Source organism: Lissotriton helveticus, chromosome 10 (genome assembly GCF_964261635.1).
Source record: "Lissotriton helveticus chromosome 10, aLisHel1.1, whole genome shotgun sequence".
NCBI classification, from domain to species: domain Eukaryota; kingdom Metazoa; phylum Chordata; class Amphibia; order Caudata; family Salamandridae; genus Lissotriton; species Lissotriton helveticus.
In genome coordinates, this window is record NC_136071.1 from 751,385,842 (window position 1) to 751,407,479 (window position 21,638).

Below are 21,638 nucleotides of genomic sequence, written 5' to 3' on the forward strand. Positions count from 1 at the left end.
GAAAGAGACTGTAAAGGAACGAGAGGAAAAGAACTTTTTTTGCAAAGAGAAAGGGAAAAGCTAGATTGTCTGACGAAATGGAGGCCGGCACCCCGAACCGCAGAGCTAAATGTATAATAGGTACACTAATAGTAGGAGTGATAATATTAATAGCTTTAGTGGTAACAATTTCTTATGTAAAGGGACATGAGGAAGAGGTAAAGGTAACTGATGCGAATTCTGTAGTAACACTTACACCCACTGTTGCAGGTGAGAAAAGGGAAAACACTCAAGAGAAAGCGTTATTGGCTGCAGAAGCCCGCAGGTTACATGTAGACGAGTCCCAAGGAGACTTTAGGTCAAATGCTTATGCTAAACTTTTGTATGAATACGTGGATGCCATGGAGGTTAAGGATTGCTACGTCTGCATGCAGTTGCCTGCGTCTGTAGATGAAGGAATTCGATATCATCACCTCCCTCTGACATATGGCATTACATGTAGCTTATTGCTTAGTATATTTTATGAGAGAGATAGTTTTGAATACTATTTCTCCAATTATGATTCTGTGTTGCCAGAAGTCCCGAATTATAAGCAGATGAATAAATGGGATTACTGGAAGAGTGAAGACAGATTGGCCAAGTTCTTCATTCCTTGGATTACCTTAGATACTTCACATGCCCGTAGAAATAACCTGACATGTAAGGTGTCCGAAGTCGAGAAAAAGTTCATAGGGCAGGTGGATGATCGTTACAGGAGACAAAAGATTTTGAAAAAATCAGGACAAGGGAAATTAGATTGGACCGAGGAAGAGAAGTCACACAAGAGAAAGGGTAGTAGTGGTCCAATAGCTTTAGATAAAGCGCAGAAAGGAAAGTTATGTCTTCACCGAGCCAAAACGTATTATGAAAATGTATACGTGGGTGAAGTTGACTGTGAACATGCTTTTAATTTAGAGTACTACACTAAGGATTTCCTGAAGGGAATGCAAGTAATTCCAAATGTGTATTTTGTATGTGGAAGAAATGCTTACGTGAGACTACCTGACAACTGGTATGGATCATGTTACTTGGCAATTGTCTTCCCCAAAATATATCATGCACAAGACTTATTGATCATTGAGGGCCAGACATCATCGAGGGGAAGGAGGGATTTAGGCGATGCAGAAATGGTTGGAGATGTCTTTGGAGCTATGTTCCCTCTTTTGGGAATAATCCTTAATGATGTTAAAATTGGACGACTGGCAACAGTTGTCGACAGGTTGTCTGCCAGCACTGCTCAGTCCTTAATGCTGGTAGAAGGAGAGATGCAATCGATAAGGGCTATGGTTCTTCAAAATCGGCTTGCATTGGATGTCTTATTAGCAAAAGAGGGCGGAGTCTGTAAGGCTTTGAAGGTTCAGGAATGTTGCACTTACATTCCAGACCTTTCAAAACCCCTTGAGAAAGTTATTAAGAACATAACTAATATACACAAAGAGATCGAAGACTTGAGTAGAGAAAATGTCTGGGAAAAGGTGGGCCACGGAATGAGTACAGTTGGAGGGTGGTTTTCCACCTTAGGCAAAAGCTTTATTTGGTATATCCTAAAGCCTATCATCATAATATTGATCTGTGGGATAATATTGTGGGGATTGGTGAGGGTATTCAAATGGTACAGAGCAAGAAGGTCAGAAAGGGCCCAAAGAGAACAGTTGCAGAGATTGGCTGCCATACAAGATAATCAGTACAGGAGCCTGAGAGCTCTGGAAGCGCAGAGAATGCCAGCAATAACTGCAGTTTAAATGTTAGTGATGACCCCGAGAGGTCATCAAAGGGGGGAACTGAGAGAGCGCAAACTGATATAAATATATGAGTACATCACACTTACCTATAGAGAGCATAATTCATGAAGAGAAATGCCATGAGTGCTAATAGTATTTGAAATTATATTCTAAATGTATAGCTAATATAGAGATTTAAGTAGAAGTGGAATTAATACAGAAATGTGTGACATTATATGATTTTATTAGACGTGATTATTTTGAATCTATGTCGTGTAGCTGTTAACATATAAGATGGTCTGTGGTAAAACGCAGAACGTGGTAGGCCTCAGGGCCAGAGCTGGAGCTAAAAGGGAAGGTGTTTCTTTTCACGACACAGATTGTTTAACGTTTTTGGTCATTGCATTAATGGGCCATGATTTAGAGTAATGTTTTCTAAATAATAGAATAAGAGTTTTAACATGCTTTAATTAAATGAAGAAATTGAATGCTATAATCATAATGTGAAATATTGTAGGCCTGAAATGTTTTAGCATTGATTTACACGTACATGTCTGGGCTGAGAAATGTTGCAAGCCTTTTTAGAAGTCTATGAGAGTTGGGTTCTTGGCGGCAGATATCTGTCTGCAACAGGAAAGGGGGGATCCAATTATAAGTGAATGAATAGAGGTCTGTTCAGTAGACGGCCCAGACATGGAGGAGGGTTCTGGAATGTTTAAGGGGTATCAGCGGGCCGGAGAAGAGACTGAGAAGCAAGGTCAACTCTAACGTCTGAGGCCCAATACAAAGCATCATGGAAAAAGCCTGAAGTTGCACCACGTGAGAGGCGTTTCGCAAGGGGCGTCTCAAATGTTGTTGACTGTTTTGTATTAGGGACAGCACCCCTGGGTGGAGTTAGAGCAGAGACCTGAGGACCCTTTAGAGAGCGGATGGGTAGGCAGTGAGGGGTCATGACTGGAGAACTTTAGGTTTTCACCAAGAGACTTAGAGTGGGTGACTTCCCTTGGGGGTCATTCATTGCTGACACCTTTGTTAGGTTGGGATTTGGTTAAGTAGGGATACCATCTAGAACAGGGTAGGGACGCCTAACCTGTGTTTGTTTTCCTCCAACCTAAATGAAGGAGAGATATGCGTCTATGCTGATAGCTTTGCTATTTTTAGAACTTGTGTTAGTGATTTCTGTTGCTCGTCTGAGGGCTTTTCGAGAGCACATGTATGTAATTGGACCTGTGTATCTCGTGAATCTCATTCTGAGATGCTTGTATTTGCAGCTCATTATATCTCTACAATAAACTTTTGAAACCTAGAAGTTGTCCGTGATCTTTAAGAGTAGAGTCCTTTCTTGGGTGAACTAATTTGCAGATAGGTGTACTGTTTCCTTCCAAGACAGGCAATAAAGGTTCAGTCGACCAGATCGAGGTTTGGATCAATAGAAATAAGGTATCGATCAAAATCTCGCCCTTTCACCGGCTAATCAACAATGTTTTGTGAAGTAGCCCAAACTGTCAGAAACAGCCGGGTAACTGATTGCTAAAACTATTGCAGTGCTGATTCTGGCCGGTGAACCAGAAAGAGGCTGGGTTATATAGTGCCAAGGCAGTACAAAGGTCACGTGATAAATAGACGCTACTCCAGCATGCTTTGCAGGCCCATATATCTGACTCAAAGACAGAAAATAACATCTGGTGCTGTGTAGAGGATAGACAAGATGGCTTACAGGGTCAATTTGAAATCATGTTTAACTTTTTTTGACCCATGTATTTAAAAAATATGAACGACTACATAGTGCATAAGGTGCGCTTTGGCAGGGCGCCACTTATAAGAACAGCCTTTTGTGTGGTGGTGAGTAGAAGGCAGAGGCGCTTACGTTCTCTGAGAACTTATAAAGCTCTTGGAATACATGCCAGTAAGGAACCTACAATAAATTCACTTTACTGAGCATAATTTAATCGTTCCTGTTCATTTAATATGTAGCTGTAAACACCTTGTCAAGCGGGCTCAACACAGAGGGTAGGGGTCAGAATAGCACACGGTGGTTTATTTAAAACAGATGCCGACTTTCTAAAACATGAGCAGACATACCTGCTGTGCGACAGGGCGCATTCCTCGAAAAATATCTTCATTTCTCTCACGACCTGCAAACATTTCTACCTCCTGTTCGCTACCGGAAAACATGTTTTTTTGTTTTTCTACTCGTACTTTGTCTACATCAATTTAACTGGAAAAGCTGCAGTAGACATGGATACTTCGACATCCACTTAATTTACCAATAACAGAATACACTAATTGATTTAGGAGTTTTATGTAGGACCGATGCGTTGCCATTTAATTGAGGCAAGGTCAGATGATACCATAAATAAAAAAAACTATTTGTAATTCTAATATAACATGAACCATACATTATGACATTTTCCAAAACAACGCAAGAAATACAAGATAAAACTATTCTTTATCCTAAGTTTGCTATGAGGAGTCCAGTATGTCGATTAACGTGTCGTGCTGCTTATTTTGTTATATAACAGTTTCTCTTTACCGTTAATGTTTTAATTTGTTGAGCCACGCAAAATGCGAAGGAATCTTCAACGGGGTGCTACTTTTAGGCCATAATGTGCGAGTAATCAAATAACCAAAATACGCAAAATGTGTGTATTGTTTCATAAAGCGAGCCGGATCGCTCTGGCACAAAGTCATAAAAGGTTTAGGAGGTATCTCTAGTTGACATATATCCCTTAATCCCTTAACTATAGTTCTCCAAAAATGTTTAAACTCCATGTTAGCCCACAGAATGTGAAGACGATCTCCCTGTCCAAATGAATATCTAACACCCTATCCAAATATCTGTTAGACAATTCTTGCAGGTGGATTGTGAAGTAATAACGCTTTTGTACAGTCCTACTGTATTCTTAGATTAGATCAGACAGTAAATGAATTGTTTGACTGTTTTTCCATTCCTCATAGGAAAATTCAAACCCTAATCTTTCTGTCCACAGTGTAAGGATTTTGGTATGATCATTCTTAATGCTTTACTATGACTTGGTCATATATACAAGTGATATAACACTTTTCGCGGGCTCTGCAGAATTCAGTCTCCTATACTTTTGTATGTTTTGGCAACTAAACTCCGCCATAGCAGATATTTGTGAAAATGTCCCCTATACCATAATCTGAATTCGACTTCGAAATTGTTAAATTATTTGAATGTATTTTGATAATACACTTGTGCGACCTCCTTACTCCAACTCTTCTCTCATTCTAGTGGATATTATGTATGTTTACACACAGTACATCCAGAACCTCCAATAGGATGGAGCTTTCAAAGCCACTTGCAGTTTTGATACATACTCCTTAACAAGGTGAATTTAAATTGACAACAAAATTTGAAATAATAAAACCGAGACCACCCCCCACACACACACACAGCCTACCCCCTACTTCCTTTAGAAACTCTCGTAGACAGTGATTTAAAAAAATAAATAATTTTTATTGAACAAAATAAGAAAGTACCAAGGATACATGCTGCATGAGGAAGAGAAATAACATGTTATGGAATACAACAGGTAACATACAACCTTTTGTAAAAGATTAAAAGAAAAAAGATTAGGGTACCTATTCATTATTAGTTATTTATATAATACAGGAAATACAGGAAATAAAGAAAGAAGGAAAGAGAAGAAAAAGAAAAGAGGAAGGAGAGAAATAGCAGAGGTGAGAGAAAGAGAAAGGGGATAGTCAAATAGTTATTAGTGTAGAGATGAGTGTGCAGATAGGGAAGTAGTAAAAGGTAACCACAGTAAATCAGATTAGATTTTTTGAGAACATTATGAAAATGAAACAGTAGAAATTCTATGTTCATTACAAATAAAATTTTACCATGTTAGCCTACATATTTTAGAGTTATCTTTCCAGCAAGTAAGAATAACTTTAAATGCAAGAGCAAGAAAGAGGTCAAACATTATGAATTGATAATGGAATACAAAAAAGTACCTGAAAACATTAGGGCAATGGTATAACAAATGAAGTAATGTGCCATTAGAGGAAAGACGTGACCAATAGAGAGGAGAAGAAGAAGGGTTGATTTTGTGTATAGATATGGGTGTCCGAACTGCTCTATATATAGGAATAATAACGACTGAGTGATATTAGCAGCTCTAGTGGTAGTAAAAACTTTGTGCCATACTTTGTCCCATTTTTTAATTTTAAGGGACATCGAGAAGTCTAGTTCCTACTCTAATTCAATTGATGATTTTGGTCTTTCAATATTAGGAGTAGATACAAATGTATATATGAGAGAAGCTTTCGGGTTAGAATCAGGAGAAATATTCTACAAAGGAGTCAAAGGAATAAATGGAGTAACGTTGGGGGTGGGGGGGAAATTTTGGTTGTTAGGAATGATTGAAGTTCCTGTGATAATAGGGAGTATTGGGTTAAGCAATAGGAGGGTAAATCATAACAGCCATGTAGTGTATTAAAGGGTATAAAAGAATTATGAGAAAGAAGTTGGTGGACATATATAATATTCTTCTCCTTCCAGTGTTTGAAGTAGGCAGATTTATGTCAAAACCTAATAAATGTATTATACCAAATAGAGAGGCAAGAGAAGCTTGGTTAAAATTAGAGCCATCTGTGAAAAGTGAGTGTATCAGGTGTTGGGAGTATTTAAAAATAGTTTTTTGGAAATAAAAGTCCACTTAGACATAGAACAAATGTCATAAAAAGAGAATTTGGGTAGCAAAGAGCGTTCAAAATTGATCCAGCTGGGTATCGATTCATCATGGTATTGTCTGTTCAATGCGTAAATATAGCTAATTAAAAAAGCGGTGTGATATAATTTAAAATTAGGAAATCGTACACCCCCTTAGTTTTTTGCTTTGATTAATTTAGATCGAGCAATACGAGCAGGTTTGTTGTTCCAGAGAAATGTAGTACAAAGGGAGTTGATTTGATTAAAGTAGTAATTGGGGATTTTAAAGAGTAGCATAGAAAGTAAGAATAGAATGAGTGGTACAATCATCATTTTGATGGTATCCAGTTTACCTCACCAGGACAAATAGAGGGGGGACCAGGAAGAAAATACGGTTTGAATCTTGGTTTTTAAAGTATTAAAATTGTGGGAGAGAGTTTGAGGAATGGTAGAGGAAAACCAGACGCCTAAGTATTTAGTTGTGTGCCAGACCAACATTAATACTTATTCATCCAGACAGTGGAGTGTCTATGGGCAGCCTAGGGGCATGTAATTGAGCACAACACCCCCTGTACATCGACTGTGAGGAGGGTAGCTACAGGCCGGAGCTGATGCTGGCGGCTGGCTGCAGAACTCCTGCTGACTGTGTCCCCAGGCTCCTGGCGCTGCTGACGGCACGCTGTCCAGGTGGAGAGTGCTAAGGCTGGGGGTGAGGAGGTCGAGCCCGTTGCTGCCTGCCCAGTGGGGGGAGATCGGGCCAGTTTGCCCCAACAGAGGAGGCAATAGACTCGGCGTGGGACTGGGTTCCGAGCCTGAGGAGGTGGGAGCCTGAAGCAGACCCCTGAGGGCACCGTACTGTGAAGAGCCTAAGGTTCATGGCCCTAGATGCTGTTCTGCCTGAAACTACCATCCTAATAGTGCTGCTGGTCAGAGAGTGGAGGAGGGCGATAGCTTGGCCTCATGGATTTGCACACATTTAAATCAAAGCCCCTTTGTTCAATACGGGCATAGGCTGGAAATATAAGGGTGTGCAGTTGGACCTTGAACCTCCTAAGCGATCCCCTATGTAGATTGGTGGGGTCCGCACAGGAGTGGCGCTCCAGGGCCTGTGTCAAGGCCTGGGAATACTAACAGTGGTGCGGTGAGGCCTGAGATTGCTGAGCACTTGCTCTCCACAGACATGTAGATGGCTGCGGCCTCGATTGGGAACTGGTGGCTGGCGTGGGAGAAGACGACATTGCGGGGGTCCATCTGACTCCCTGCGCCTGTGCCTTGAACCTGGTAGGTAGGGTGTGGTGCTCTGATCATGAATATAGTAAACTGAGAGTGGGCCCTGAGGCATTGAATACCTACACAGGCCCCCCCATTAGCACTGTAAGTCCTGATCAGTGGTACATGGCTGGGGAACCTCTGGGTGACATCCATGCCACTGCATCCAGCTAAACTTCAACTGTGGAACTGCTGCCACACGTACATTGCTTTGGCGCTCCCCTGCCTGGGCCACAATTGTGGCTGTTATTAAACCACCCCTGCCGGAGGGCCACTGGTGATTACTGGTGATCCTCTCTACCCCCTTTTTTTGGGACCCACATACAGTGTGGCCCTAACTCTAAATCGTTATCCCGGCTGTTTCACATGTTGGTGCCGTTTATTGATCTTTTAGCATGAATTACTGTGCCTTTACTTTCTTCTTCCCCCACTGATCTATTTCCTTGCTCGCTTGACTAGAGGGGGGTGCTAATCTGGCTTTGGTTGGGAGAAATTCGCCCTGTTCCTCATGGAAAGATCCACCCAACCCACAAACATTGGCAAAGACAAGGGCTAGGCAGACAGAGGACCTACCCGATACTCAGGAACATTTCCAGGCTGCTGCTAGGGATGGGACAGACACTGGATCCCCTTCGGACCCAATTCGCGAACAACTAGACAAAATATTGGAGGCCATTGCTGACACTAAGGCTATCGAACAACAAGATGTAGGTACGGTATCTGTGGGATTGGGACTACTACCATCCGACCACCACAAACAGGTGGATAGAGTTAAAGAGGTGGAGCCCTCGGTTACAGAACTGAAACTTGGACACCTAACACTGACTTGCCAGCTTGTGGAACTTTCTGATAGGATCCAGACACTTGAACACTGGGCTGAGGATGCAGCAAACTAACATTCAGGAGGTGGGCCTCCCCAAGGGCGTGGAGCAGAATGACATGGTCGCGTACCTTGAGCCCTGGCTCTGGATGGAGGCTGCCCCGACCGGTTTGACTGCCTTCTTCGCTCTGGAGCAGGCCCATCAGGTGCTGGCACAAACTCTGGCACAGGGTCACCCTCCCTGACCAGTGTGGGTGCAGCTCCTTCACTATAAAGACAGGGAATAATACTACAGAAGGCATGCTCAGTGGACTCCTTTGCAGTGGCCAACAGCAGGGTCTTCATATTTCCAGACTTTATGGCCCAGTACAACAAAAGTGGGCTTCTTTCCTAGAGTTTAAAAGAGCCCTCTGTGCTGAGGGACAGCAGTACTCCTTGATATTCCTTGCCAAGCTTTGCATAATACTTGATGAGGCCATGCACTTTTGTGAGAACCCTGGAGTCCTGGAAATAGCTGGAGGTTTATAAAGCTGGGTCAATCCTTCCAGCATTGAGACCTGCTTCCAGGGCTACCCAGCACAGGGTGAGAGACTTCGGGGACCCCACATGGCTGACTCCCAGGACGCCAACTCTTTCTCAGGCTGAACAGGAGAGATCTGCTGCTCTTCAGGCAGAGGCTAATATTGCAATGACCCGGGGGTCTGCCTTGGGGACGGTAACCCCTCGGACCATAAGTCTGACACATCAGAATAGAAATACTCCATGTCGAACAGCTCATGCTTGCGGAAGATAACACCGGGATCAGTCGCCAAACTCATCTGATACACATATTTGTTGGTCTTAAGGCATGAGATTTTGCTCTTCTAGTGAGAGGCAGTGGGCTTAACTAAACACCTAGTCACCACTAATAAATTGGGCAGGTGTAGATTTGAGGGGATTCCACTGTCTAAAAGTCGCTACCTACCCCTCTTTGGATAGTCTTGCTCCAGGCGACTGGTGAAGACCTTCTGATATCGATGCTTATATGCTTTCTGTTCGGGCGGCAGGCCATTGCTTGGCTGCTCTGGGGTTGTGGAGTTAATGCTTGGTGGAGTTTTTTGCTCTCTTTTTCTGTTGCAGGGTTCACAATGAATTTTATGGACATCTACCCTGAATTGAGAGAGATTAGGAGAGGTGAAAGGGAACACGGACATGCTATATGTCTGAAACACCTTACATGCTGAAATATATATCCTGGAATATCTGGCGGGTGGTATAGGTGGCCATGCCTTAGGAAACGAATGTCATGCACATACATGGGGAGGGCAGTTATTTGCCACCTCATCAGCCACGGCCGTGCAGGTAAGAGCGGTGTGGTAGTAGGGCAGGGTGGGGGGGATTTCAACAGACGATGAAGAGGGAAAATTAATTATTTAGTTAAATTTCCCTTTGTGCTTTTCTGTTGAACCTCCCCAACCCAGCCCCACCGCTCTTACCTGCACTGGCCTCAGGTGCACCTCATACTCTGCTTTTCACTGGGAGCACTAATCTGGGTTAGGGTGGGGTTCCGATTTGAACCTATCCACACCTCCATTTGCAAGGACAGATGCTTTTTGCAACTCAAGGGTAGATTACTGGGCTGGAACATTACTTTAGGTTGCATCTACGCCCCAAACCAGGATCAGGTGACATTACTCCATACACTTTCAACCTCCCTGGCCCGCTTGGTGGCAGATGATCTCCTGCAAGGTGGTGATTTTAATTGTGTAGCTAATGTATTGCTAGATCACTCTACCCTCCCCCTTAACGAATGTCTCTACTTGTCAGGTGGCTAAAGGCTTTCAAGATTGGGTGGGGCATTGGGCCTTGGCGGATGACTCGAGGACGCAGCACCTTGACACCAGGGAATACTCATTCTACTCCCTCATCTATGAATTACACAGTAAGATAGATATATGTGTGTGCTCTTACAGGCTTAGCCAATCCTTATTTATCACTGAATACTTGGGATGCCCTCTCTCAGACCGGATCCCTCTGCTGATAGATTTCAGACAAATAGGGGAATGACCACTGATCCCATTGTGGAAACTTAATCAATTTTCCCTGGAGGACTTGTGTTTCCGGGAAATCTTGGGGGATGTGGTTATTGGCTATTTTGATCTTAATCTGAATTCGGCATCTATGGACCTGATTGAGTGGGAGGCCTTCAAGGTGGTGGTTCTTGGGCATTGCGTAGGTCACTTGATTGAAATACGAAGAGAATTGCACCTGGAACTCTAGGACCTTGAAGGTAGGTTACATGAACTGGACAATGCCAGGGGTGCAGACACTGCTGAACTTGATAAACTTCAGGAGGTCTGGGAATTAAATAGCACTGCATTTGATTAGCTGTTCTGCCACGATTATAAAGCTTACCTTACCAGAGCACACAAGGAGGAAAGATGCCCTGGCACATTGCTGGCTTGGCTCATTAGATCCGAATCTCGGGGGTGGGCTCCCATTACGTATGTCTGGATGGTTGCTGGTGACCCCTTGTTTACCAAAGGGACTATCAAAACACTATTAAGGGAATATTATGGAAATCTGTACAATGTTCAAGTCGCTGTCCTGCTAGAGGCTCAAATTGCTTTCCTAGACAATGTAGAAATGTGGAAACTCCACCAGACTTCCAGGGAATACTTAGGAGGGCCGGTGTTGGCTCAGGAAGTCCGCATAGCCATTAAAAGTATGGCAACAGGTGATATCCCTGGCCCAGATTGCCTGCTTTCAGAGTTTAACTCTGCATTTACCACAGTGCTGGCTCCCAGACTAGAGTCTTTATTTGGGAATCCCTTTGACTGGGAGAATTGCCTGCCACTGTCCGAGATGCTATTGTGAACCCTTGTCCCAGGACTAACACACAGGAGGCTTGGACTTCAGATTCCTGTCCCCTTTTCTTGCACAACCTGAATTTCAAATGACTTCATAAAATATTGGCTCTTTGACTTGCTCATATCCCTACCCTTGTGCATGATGATCAAAATAGTTTAGTCCGAAACATCTCACTCAATCTCCAGAGATTATACCATGTATTGTACCATCCAGAAGTGCAGTCTCTTCCACACGCAGCATTGATGTCGATGGACCTTAAAAAGTCCTTCAACACAGTGTTTTTTTGAATTTTTTTATTTGAGCTCATGAGGAAAATGGGATGGGGAACGTTAGATTAATTGGGTCCGACTCCTATACACTGCTCCCACTGCTTGGGTTAAGACTAATAGTGTGGTGTCCCCACAGTACAGAATATTCTGCAGCATGGCAGTTGTGCCCCTTAACCCCTCTTTTATTCATTCTTGCCATCAAACCACTTGCCAAACTTTTCTGTCCGTGGGAAGGTGGCATGAGTCTGAAGGTTGGGGGTCGAGAACATTTTATTTCTTCATATGCTGATGACCTGCTGCTTTACTTGACTGATGTGATTGTAGGCTCTTCAATGGTATCGGGTCTTCTGCAGGAGTTTGAAACGGTCTCTGTCCTTCAGGTCAGTAAATGTAAGACTTCCTTCTTCCGTAGTGTCCCCAGATCTTCCACGACACCCAAGGTTTGCCCCAGAACAGAACTGGACACAATCTTCCTTAAGATATCTGGGAATACACATTTTTCACTCACTTGAGGACTTCAGAGAGGGTAACCTTGGGAAGACCCTCTGGTTCCTTAGACCACGCGTCCCTCTCTGGCACTCTTGTCAACTGGCAATGATGGCCAGGGTCTCCTCATCCAAGATAGTCCCTCTATACATTTAGACTTTCCCTGGATTATTCCTATGGATTCATATTTGTCCTTCCCCTATATCTTATCTAATAATTGGGAGGCATTCCATCCTGAATTGTTTGACTCCCTATGGATTGGCTACATAATATAGCTATCTGCTCCCATGAATATGTAGTGGTTGGCCTTGGCAAGTGATGAGTGTTGTGCTTTTTGTAAATGCCACATGGAGGGTTGTGTTCCTTACTTGATGCCACATATTTTCTGAACCTTTGAAAGGCTTATTTTGTTATTGTTTTTATACAGATGCAATGTATACTCCTGGGACATGTCTTAAACAAATGGCAATAACAATATGTTTTTGATAAAAATGGTCAAACACTAGCACTGCACCACCCTGCTATAGAACACATGGGAAATTAAATTAAATAATTTAAATTATTCAACATTTTAAATACATGTCATTGCACTGTAAAATATTATTCAAATATAAAATGTTATTATTATTCAACATTAATATATTTTAATATATTTTTAATTTAACAATGTATTTTTATTAAAATAAAAAATATTTAATTAATTTTATACATCACTTATACCATCAATAGCATGATGTTTACACTCAGAGTGATATTTGTGACATACTGCAGTGCTAACTGAACTGTAGGGCTGCATTGCAGTTGTATTTGTGGTGTTGTATCTGGCATCTAAAATATGTATAATGTTTTATTCTAGCCACATAGAAGACAAGTTATTCCGGCTCCAGTGTCGCTGCAGGAGGAGACGGGTCAGTTGGAGGGTGAGAAGCAGCAGCAGGTACGGGCACCGGTAAGGCACACAATATCTTGCATTTACTATATTCACTAGCTAATACCAGGGTGTCATCATCAACATTTGACCATGAAGTGACCCCCCCCAGCTTTACCAGCTGCAGTGATGGTTGAGTTATTATGGCCTCTTCTAGTTACAACTCAGCAAAAGCTCACACAATGAGCATTGATGGCTTGAGGGAACCATGAAAGAATGGAAAGTAAAAAGAACGGAAAGGGTATGTGAGTGAAATGGTGGGTGGGTGAAAGGGTGCGTGAGTGGGTAAAAAGATGGATGGGCAAAAGGAAGAAAGGGTGGTTATTGAATGGATGGATAATGGTATGGAAGTTTTAGTGAAAGACTGGATGAGAGAAAGTAAAGCTTAATCATGATGGCTATTGGTTAATTAGAATGAAAGGATGAATGAATATTTGGATTGTTTGGATGAATAAGCCAGTCAGCTCTTCTCGTGAGGAGCATGCTGCTTACCTATTTTGCTTATTTTGTTTGTGTAGGCTTATCATTCTAAGCTATGGTTCTAAGTGGGGGATATTTTTTATTCTTAGTTCTATGCCCCTGACTTGCTGTATCTGTTAAGTGAACCAGATGTATCTCATCCCCATTCATTCTACCCCCTCCCCACCCATGGCATTCATGCCAATTATGACCAAATTGCAGTATGGGTCAATTTGGGACTTCAGTGTTGGCTGTGCAATGTGCGTCTGCCTCAGTTAACGCATCATTTACAATGTTTTTAATTAATTGCAAACCGAACACACAAGATATGCTGTTACTTTTCACCCATCTAGTCACGTGTTAGTACTTCACTCCTTTATTTTTTTATTAAGTTCTTCCGTTCCAGCCTACCAAATTGGAAAATCCATTCTTGGCATGTGTCACATTTTACTTTATAGCCTTGTGAAGTGAAGTGATTCCAGAATATATTTCATTGTTATCCATAACCGGTTTATGTTACACTTGTTCAGATTTTTCCCTTTCAAAATGTACAGTGAATGAATAAGCTGAATCGATGATCAGTGTACTGGTCCTTCTATTCTCCATCAAAAAAGCTCTACCCTACCTCTCTAATACCTCTACCCTACTCTGCAGTAGAGTAATTCAAGTTTCCTTCCCTTGCTTATTGACCAGCAAATTGATGTTTTGGAAATAATATGTGGTGCTGGATGAGGCCACTGAGTAAAGTGAGAGTAAGTGCATGATTTGATGACAAGTTTGGTGTATGGGATACACATTGACGAATATGTCAAATGCAATCTACATAGCCTGTTTCTTTCCCAGTATTGCAGTCCATCAGATTAAATTCCCCCAAAGTCTACTTATGGCGGACAGGATAACAATATTTATCATTTCATATGTGAGGTGTGTGATGTAGTATCTTATTAATTATTCATTTGCCTCTTTGGAATCAGGGTAGAAAGAGAAATGCATTTGAAGAAGAGCAGGGCCATTGGAATTGAAAATAGATAATTGTCAACTACAGCTGCCCTAGCTGCAGACAGTAGCGATCTACCTGATGGCTAGCAATGAGCATGACTTCATTATTTTAGCCCAACACAAAACTTGTACTCCATATAGTGCATAATGCTGTAATCATTAATGAGAGGTAATTTATTTTTCAATTCAGTGGCTGTTTACAGTTACTTGAAAAGCCTTTAAAAGAAAAAAGTATCAAATCATTGTTTGTTTAATTTGGTGTTATTCTGCCTTCTAATACTTTTCTGCCACACAGTCACTGCTATTTATGCAAGCCATATGTGAGTAAACATAAAATTGGCATGTGACTCTCCTAATCATTATCCCATCATATTCCAATGGCCCTACGGGACCCGTAATATACTGTTACTGTGCCACTAAGTAATTAAAACAAGTGTTTGAACAGAGCATTGTTTACAATTTGTCTTTTTTGTTTTTCTTAATATAGCTGCTCCTGCTGGTCCAGCCGGACCACCCAACAGGCAGGGGACAGTGGCCTATTTGTGATGGCCGAGGCTCGAGAATATCCAGCAAGAGTACTGGCGGCTGCTGGTCCTGGAAGAGAAGTAGGAGGAAACAAACACTGGTCCCTCTCAGCTTCCTGGCCATCCCATCGCCTGTGCTGCCAACAGCCAACTGCTGCCACCTCCTCCCACATTGACAACAGACCATTGCTGTGCTGCATCCTGCAGTGGATGGATACCATCAAGGGCCAGCTCACCACAATGGAGCAGAGCCTGGACCAGCTCTAGACTGACAGCCACAATGCCATCTTCGAGCCCTTTTAAAAAAAAAAACATTTGGTGGGAGGGACTTGTTTGTTGGGGCTGAGTGGAGAGGGCGGGAAGGGAGTTGGGACCCGGTTTGACTTTCTTCGGACATTTTGAAATTTGGGACATTGGCTCTTGGTACAGTTTTGTTTGGGGAGAGGGGTGAGCATGTTGTTTGATGTGGAAAGGGTGGGTTCTTTATATAAAAATAAAGGGGGCAGGGACATCTTTAGTATTTTTGGGGCCCTGGGCCAAACTTATTTTTAGTGGCCCCTGTTCGGGTCAGCTTTGAATTTATGATCCTGTTTCAGCTATTTTAATCTGGCTTTGGCCAGGTCACTGACATGCACAGACACACTCGTCCAAATTCTAAGGGGGAGATTTACAAACATTTTAGGCTGAGTTAGCACCACAAAAGTGATGCTAACCAGCCCAAAAATGTTTTTTTTGCCATTTACTTTCCTGCTTAAAACTTGTTTTTGTACTGGAGAGCACCCTCAAAAGTAGCGCAAAGAAGCGTCAAGCACTGCTTTGCCTTACTTAGAACCGAGGGGGTGTTACGTGGGTGGTACAAGGGCGTTGCCATCTCTGCAAAACAGAGCTGGCTCTAGCAGGGGCCCCCTGAAATGTTGGGGTCCTGGGTTTGAGCCCACTTTGCCCATGCCTTACAATGTCTCTGCAAGGGGGAAACTATTTTATTTCATCAATATGTATGCCTGAAGTAGTTTGTTTTACTTTTACTTTGCACTACTGCTTTCAGTGAGTTTTACACAGCCTGTCTATGTGCTTGTAAGAGAGAGAGTATTGCTTAGTTAAAGAGTTATACTACTCTAACTATCTTGACCATTAGGGGGAATGCTGCCATGATGATATTGTCTACAGCAATCTAGGTAAACAATAATAGCAGTTAGTTACTAACTTACTGAGTTAACTAGCTCAGTTTCATCCATACTAGTTGTTTTACCTGAATATAGATGAAGCAATAACAGGGAAGGCATCATACCTTCACAAGCAAGGTCCCACTTCCAGTTCCATCCCGGTGAGCTCCAACTGTAGGATTTATCTGAATGATTGATTATCCATCGTAGGCAACTAAATAGAAATAAAAAGACTGAGTTAGTGGGTTATATTTAAATCATAGCTTTAAAAAGAATTGACACCTAAGTACTACATGATGACACAAGTCACAAAAAGAATGCCTCTTAGTGCTAAAAAGCAAAAAATAATAATACTAGTAAGTGTTGGCTACTGGGGTGCTAATAGAATTATTTGTGAAATCCTCAAGTTATAAAAATGGACTCAAAGTCTGGAGTTGACAAGCTTATGTTGGGTGTTTAAGGTTACACAACACAAGGCCTGAATGACGAGGCTGATGGCTGAAGTTCTTCATTCTATAGCTAAATATGGATCACTTTTCCTGCGCAGTGGGTAAATGGGGCCAGAGTGGGCTATTGTTTAGAAGATCCTGCTGTAAGTTGGTGTCGCTTTCACCACGTCCACCCCACCAAGTGTGTGATCCATTCATGGTCCAAATTAGGCCACACCACAGTAAACCACACAGCCATGGGGTAGAGGGTTACAGGTTTGATGAATGGATGGGAAGGGGGATTTAGGGAAAGGTTTGACAGAGACAAACACTACACAAGAACAACATTCATCTGGGCAATGAGCAGCAGCACATAATTCGCCATCAATCAGTTGTGAAAGGAAACAAAGAATGAGTATGACAGATTAAAGAGAAATGCATTGCAAACAGTCCTTCTTTTCCCGAGACCCAAGTTAGCAGATATCTAAATGTTCTGTCTTCTAGGCTGGGGAGTGAATCACCCACTCAGTTTTCCAAATATGATTGTTAAAAGAAAAATGATACAGTATTGTAAAATTAGGTGGGGCATCTGCTCTGCATTCTTCCTGGGAATGTCCACTCTTTGGTGCCTGTCTGGACTGGTCCTATAGGTAAGCAGGAGTGTTGTTGAACTCAGCTTTCGCCTTTCTTTCATGCAGGAGACTAGAGGAAGGCCTGCGGATTGTAAAATAGAAACTATATTTTAGAGTCAAGGAGAAGGACATAAGGAAGGTAAGTAGCATGAGGAGTGTATCAAGAAGACTCAGAGGCAGAGCAAAAAAACCAGAGGGGGACTCAGTTTCACTTTTTTCAAACACACACACAGCACCATTTTACAAACGCACCTCTCTCTATTCCACAAAGCTGAGTACTAGGCCTCAGACTCTTGGTTTACATTTGAACTGAAGTTGATAATGTTATGCTTATTTCTATTGATGAGGTAGCCCTGCAGCTCCCACCCTGAGTTCTTCCATCCTCCTCCTGAGTCCTGCCTCTGAGTAACTCTGTCCCTGACCAGTCATCATCATGACCAGAGAAAGATAGATGTGTAGTGCACTGCTGTTAAAGAACAAGTAGAGAAACTGAACTGCAGTAACAATGAAAGATTCTTTATTGTTGATTAATAAAAATCATTACAATCAAGGAATATTTAAAATGCATTAATTTGTAAAAAGAATACATAAACATAATCGAACAATTGAGTTTTCTTCACTCGACAAAGGCAAGACTATACATTGCTAATTTTATAATGATTTTGGGGATAACATAACATGGCGTTCACTGCTATCTATCCCATACATTATATTTATTTCCAAATTTTATATTTCAATGCATTGATCTTTCTGTATTAAAACAACGCTTCTTTGTATATTATTAAAATCTTCCATAAAACTATCAATACTACGTTAGTTTTAGATTCCTGAATTAAGTGCCATAGATAAAGTGCCATTATACATTTCATTCAGAAGGGGCCGTTCTTTTTTTTTTTTAAAAACAATGTTTCACACGAGTCAACACGCAACAACGCTTTATTGTATATTAATAAAATCTTCAATAAAACTACCAATACTACATTACTTTTTTATACTCCTGACAAAGTGCTATAGTTAAGGTGCCAATATACATTTCCTTCAAAAAGTGCCATTCTTACTTAAAACAACATACTATATCATTATTTAAAAGAATAATATGTTTCTCACGGATCAACATGCTCTAAGACGATCAAGTAGTTGATCAATAAAGTTATTACCAATTACTACAGTCAAATAGAACCATATAAAATGTCTGCTCCTAAGCCATACATGCATCTTCAAGATCAATTTTTATAGAATTACAATTGACGATCAGCGTTTCCAGGTCTCACAGCACCATTTAACAGTGGGAATATCAACAAAACAGATTATAAGTCGTTACAAACTACCCCTTATATCGGGGATGTACTCAGATGTTATCTTTTTTACTACTATGAGAATAAACTTTACAAACTGTGTAGTCAAGCGTACAGATTTCCCAGAAAGGCAAGTTGTAATTGCTTGGCGACATTTTCTCACCCCATTTTCTTTAAAGATTGACTTTAATCGGGCTTTCCTCTCTTGTAACAATTAAGGACAAATGGATACAATATGCAATAAAGATTTATTTTAAGAAGCGCATATTCTACCACTGTTTGATGACCAGTTTTGTATCCATAAAGGAATTCCATCCTTTGTAGGATATCTCCCAAATCATAGCATCAAGAATATATCTCTTACAAACGGTTTTAAATGGGAAATAAGATATTGTTGTGGCCCCAATTTGTTAAATGAATTAATAACTGACCAGACATTCCTGTTCTTTTGCAAACTCCTCCTTATTCAATATAATTGAGAGGAAGTTGGCTGATCGATTTAATGTCTGTCTGAACGCAGCTTTATTTCTAGCAATGAGGTCAAATGGCTGAGACTTAAAATTATTTAGGCTCTCCGTTAGATAAGATCTACAACCACTCAGGCCTCATTATTTCCTGCCAGCAATGATTCGCAAGTGTGTCAGGGTCGGAGTAAAAGAAAGAGTATAAAGATTTAAAAAATGCAGATTATCTTGTTAGAGTTTGTCCTTTCAAACCAAATTCCAATCTGACGTCAGCATGCCTAACATTCCTTGGAACCCTGTAGACCAATTTAAACACTTTTATTTTTAAAATGAATTAATAACTGACAAGACATACCTTTTCTTTTGCAAACTCCTCCTTATTCAATATAATTGAGAGGAAATTGGCTGAGCGATTTAATGTCTGTCTGAACGCAGCTTTATTTCTAGCTATGAGGTCAAATGGCTGAGACTTAAAATTATTTAGGCTCTCGGTTAGATAAGATCTCCAACCACTCATGCCTCATTATTTCCTGCCAGCAATGATTCGCAAGTGTGCCAGGGTCGGAGTAAAAGAAACAGTATAAAGATTTAAAAAATGCAGATTGTCTTGTTAGAGTTTGTCTTTTCAAACCATATTCCAATCTGACGTCAGCATGCCTAACATTCCTTGGAACCCTGAAGACCAATTTAAACACTTTTATTTTTAAAATATCAAGAATTTTCAAGTCTTTACCTTGAAAAATAACTGACCCAAAATCCAAGGAAGTAATCACCTTTGATTTCATTACCTTGCGCAAATGCTCATGGTTCGGACATACCAACATATCTCTCAACTATGCTGTTTAAAAGACAATCTGTCATCAAATGTGATACCTAAATACTTATAAAATGTTACTGTTTCAATCTTTAACCCGTTAATATTCCATACTCTCATATCTGATTTAGTCAAACCTATCATCATTATTTTTGTTGTTTTGTATTCATCAGTAAACCGCTAGCTAAAATATAATTATTAAATCAGTCTTCGTAGGCCTCTAAAGTGGTATGACTTAACAATATAGTATCATCTGCATACTATATAAATATTCTGTCCTGTAAGGTTAGGTAAGTGAGCAAAAATGCTCTCCAAAAATGGGAGCTGAACTGTGGACCCCAATCGAAAATAACCGCCTTGGGAATTCCATGTGTCTTGACAATGTAGTGGGAGAATAATGTGGCCAACTGTCTAGCATTTGGGATGGATTTGAGCTGGAAAAAATGATTCATTTTAGAAAAATGATCAACTACCACCCATATGGTAGAATATCCCTGACTGGAGGGTAAATCTACAATGAAATCCATGGAGACTGTATGCCAGGGATACGGGGCTGCTGGTATTCGGATAAGGAATACTTGTAGGGCTTACCTGATGACCTTCCCTTTGACACATTGTTCGCAAGATGCCACAAATTGTCTCACCTGAGCTTCAATCTCTGGCCACCAGAACTCTTGTCTTATCAACTCCACAGTCTTTTTAACTCCTTTCTGAACAGCCATTGGATTATCGTGACAAAGCTGTATGACCTCTTTACGCAATTCCTCACTTGGAACAAAAGGTCTTCCTTGAAAATAAGGTTATCAATCCCTTATTTCCCTTTCAGTACCCATTTTGACCCATTCTAACTTCTATTCTTCAGAAAGGGCCCTCTTGAGTCTATCCTCCAAATCAGTGGAAGAGACGATTCCAATAATCTTTTGTTCTGTAATAATTAGTTCCTCCTTAGTGACCTCCTTTGCTTCGCCTGTATTTAGGTGAGACAATGCCTCTGCCTTCCTATTAGCCGATCCAGGTTTGTAGTCAACACAAAATTATAATCCGCGAAGAAGAGAGACCACCTCAATTGTCTGGGGGTAAGGGTTCGTGCTGACTTTAAAAACTGAAAATTCCTATGATCTGTAAAAACTGTAGTCTTGTGTTTAGCTCCCAAGAGATAGTGCCTTCACTCCTGGAATGCATCCTTCACTGCCAACAATTCTTTGTCCGCAATGAAATAGTTTATTTCTGCAGCCGTTAATTTTCTAGATCGATAGGCAACAGGGTGGAGCTGGCCTGTTTGCTTGTGTCTTTGTGATAGGATTCCTCCGACGGCTAAGTTGGAGGCATCTGCTTCCACAAAGAATGGTTCTTCAGTATTTGGCTGTTGTAAAGGTTTCTTTCAATAACTGAAAAGCATTCTCAGTTTCTGGACTCCAAATGAACTTTTTCTTCTTCTTCAAAAGATGAGTAAGTGGGCTAACATTTTCAGAAAAATTGAGGATGAAGCGCCTATAAAAATTGGCGAATCCAAAAAAAGCTTTGTATTTCCTTTACATTTCAGGGAGCGGGCCAATCTTTAATCACTCTCTCCTTTGCTTCATCCATAGATATTCCTTCTGGCGACACAACGAAACTCAAAAATTCCACTCTGTTGGTATGAAATTTACAATTTTTCAGCTTTAGGTAGAGTTGATGATTCAACAGTTTTTGCAAGATTGCTCATACATGCATCATATGTTCCACCATGTTTGCAGAAAATATGAGTATAAGCATGGGTGTAAAATCCGTTCCGCTCGCAGAATTCGCCGATTTTCGGCAAATTTGCAATCCGCGAAC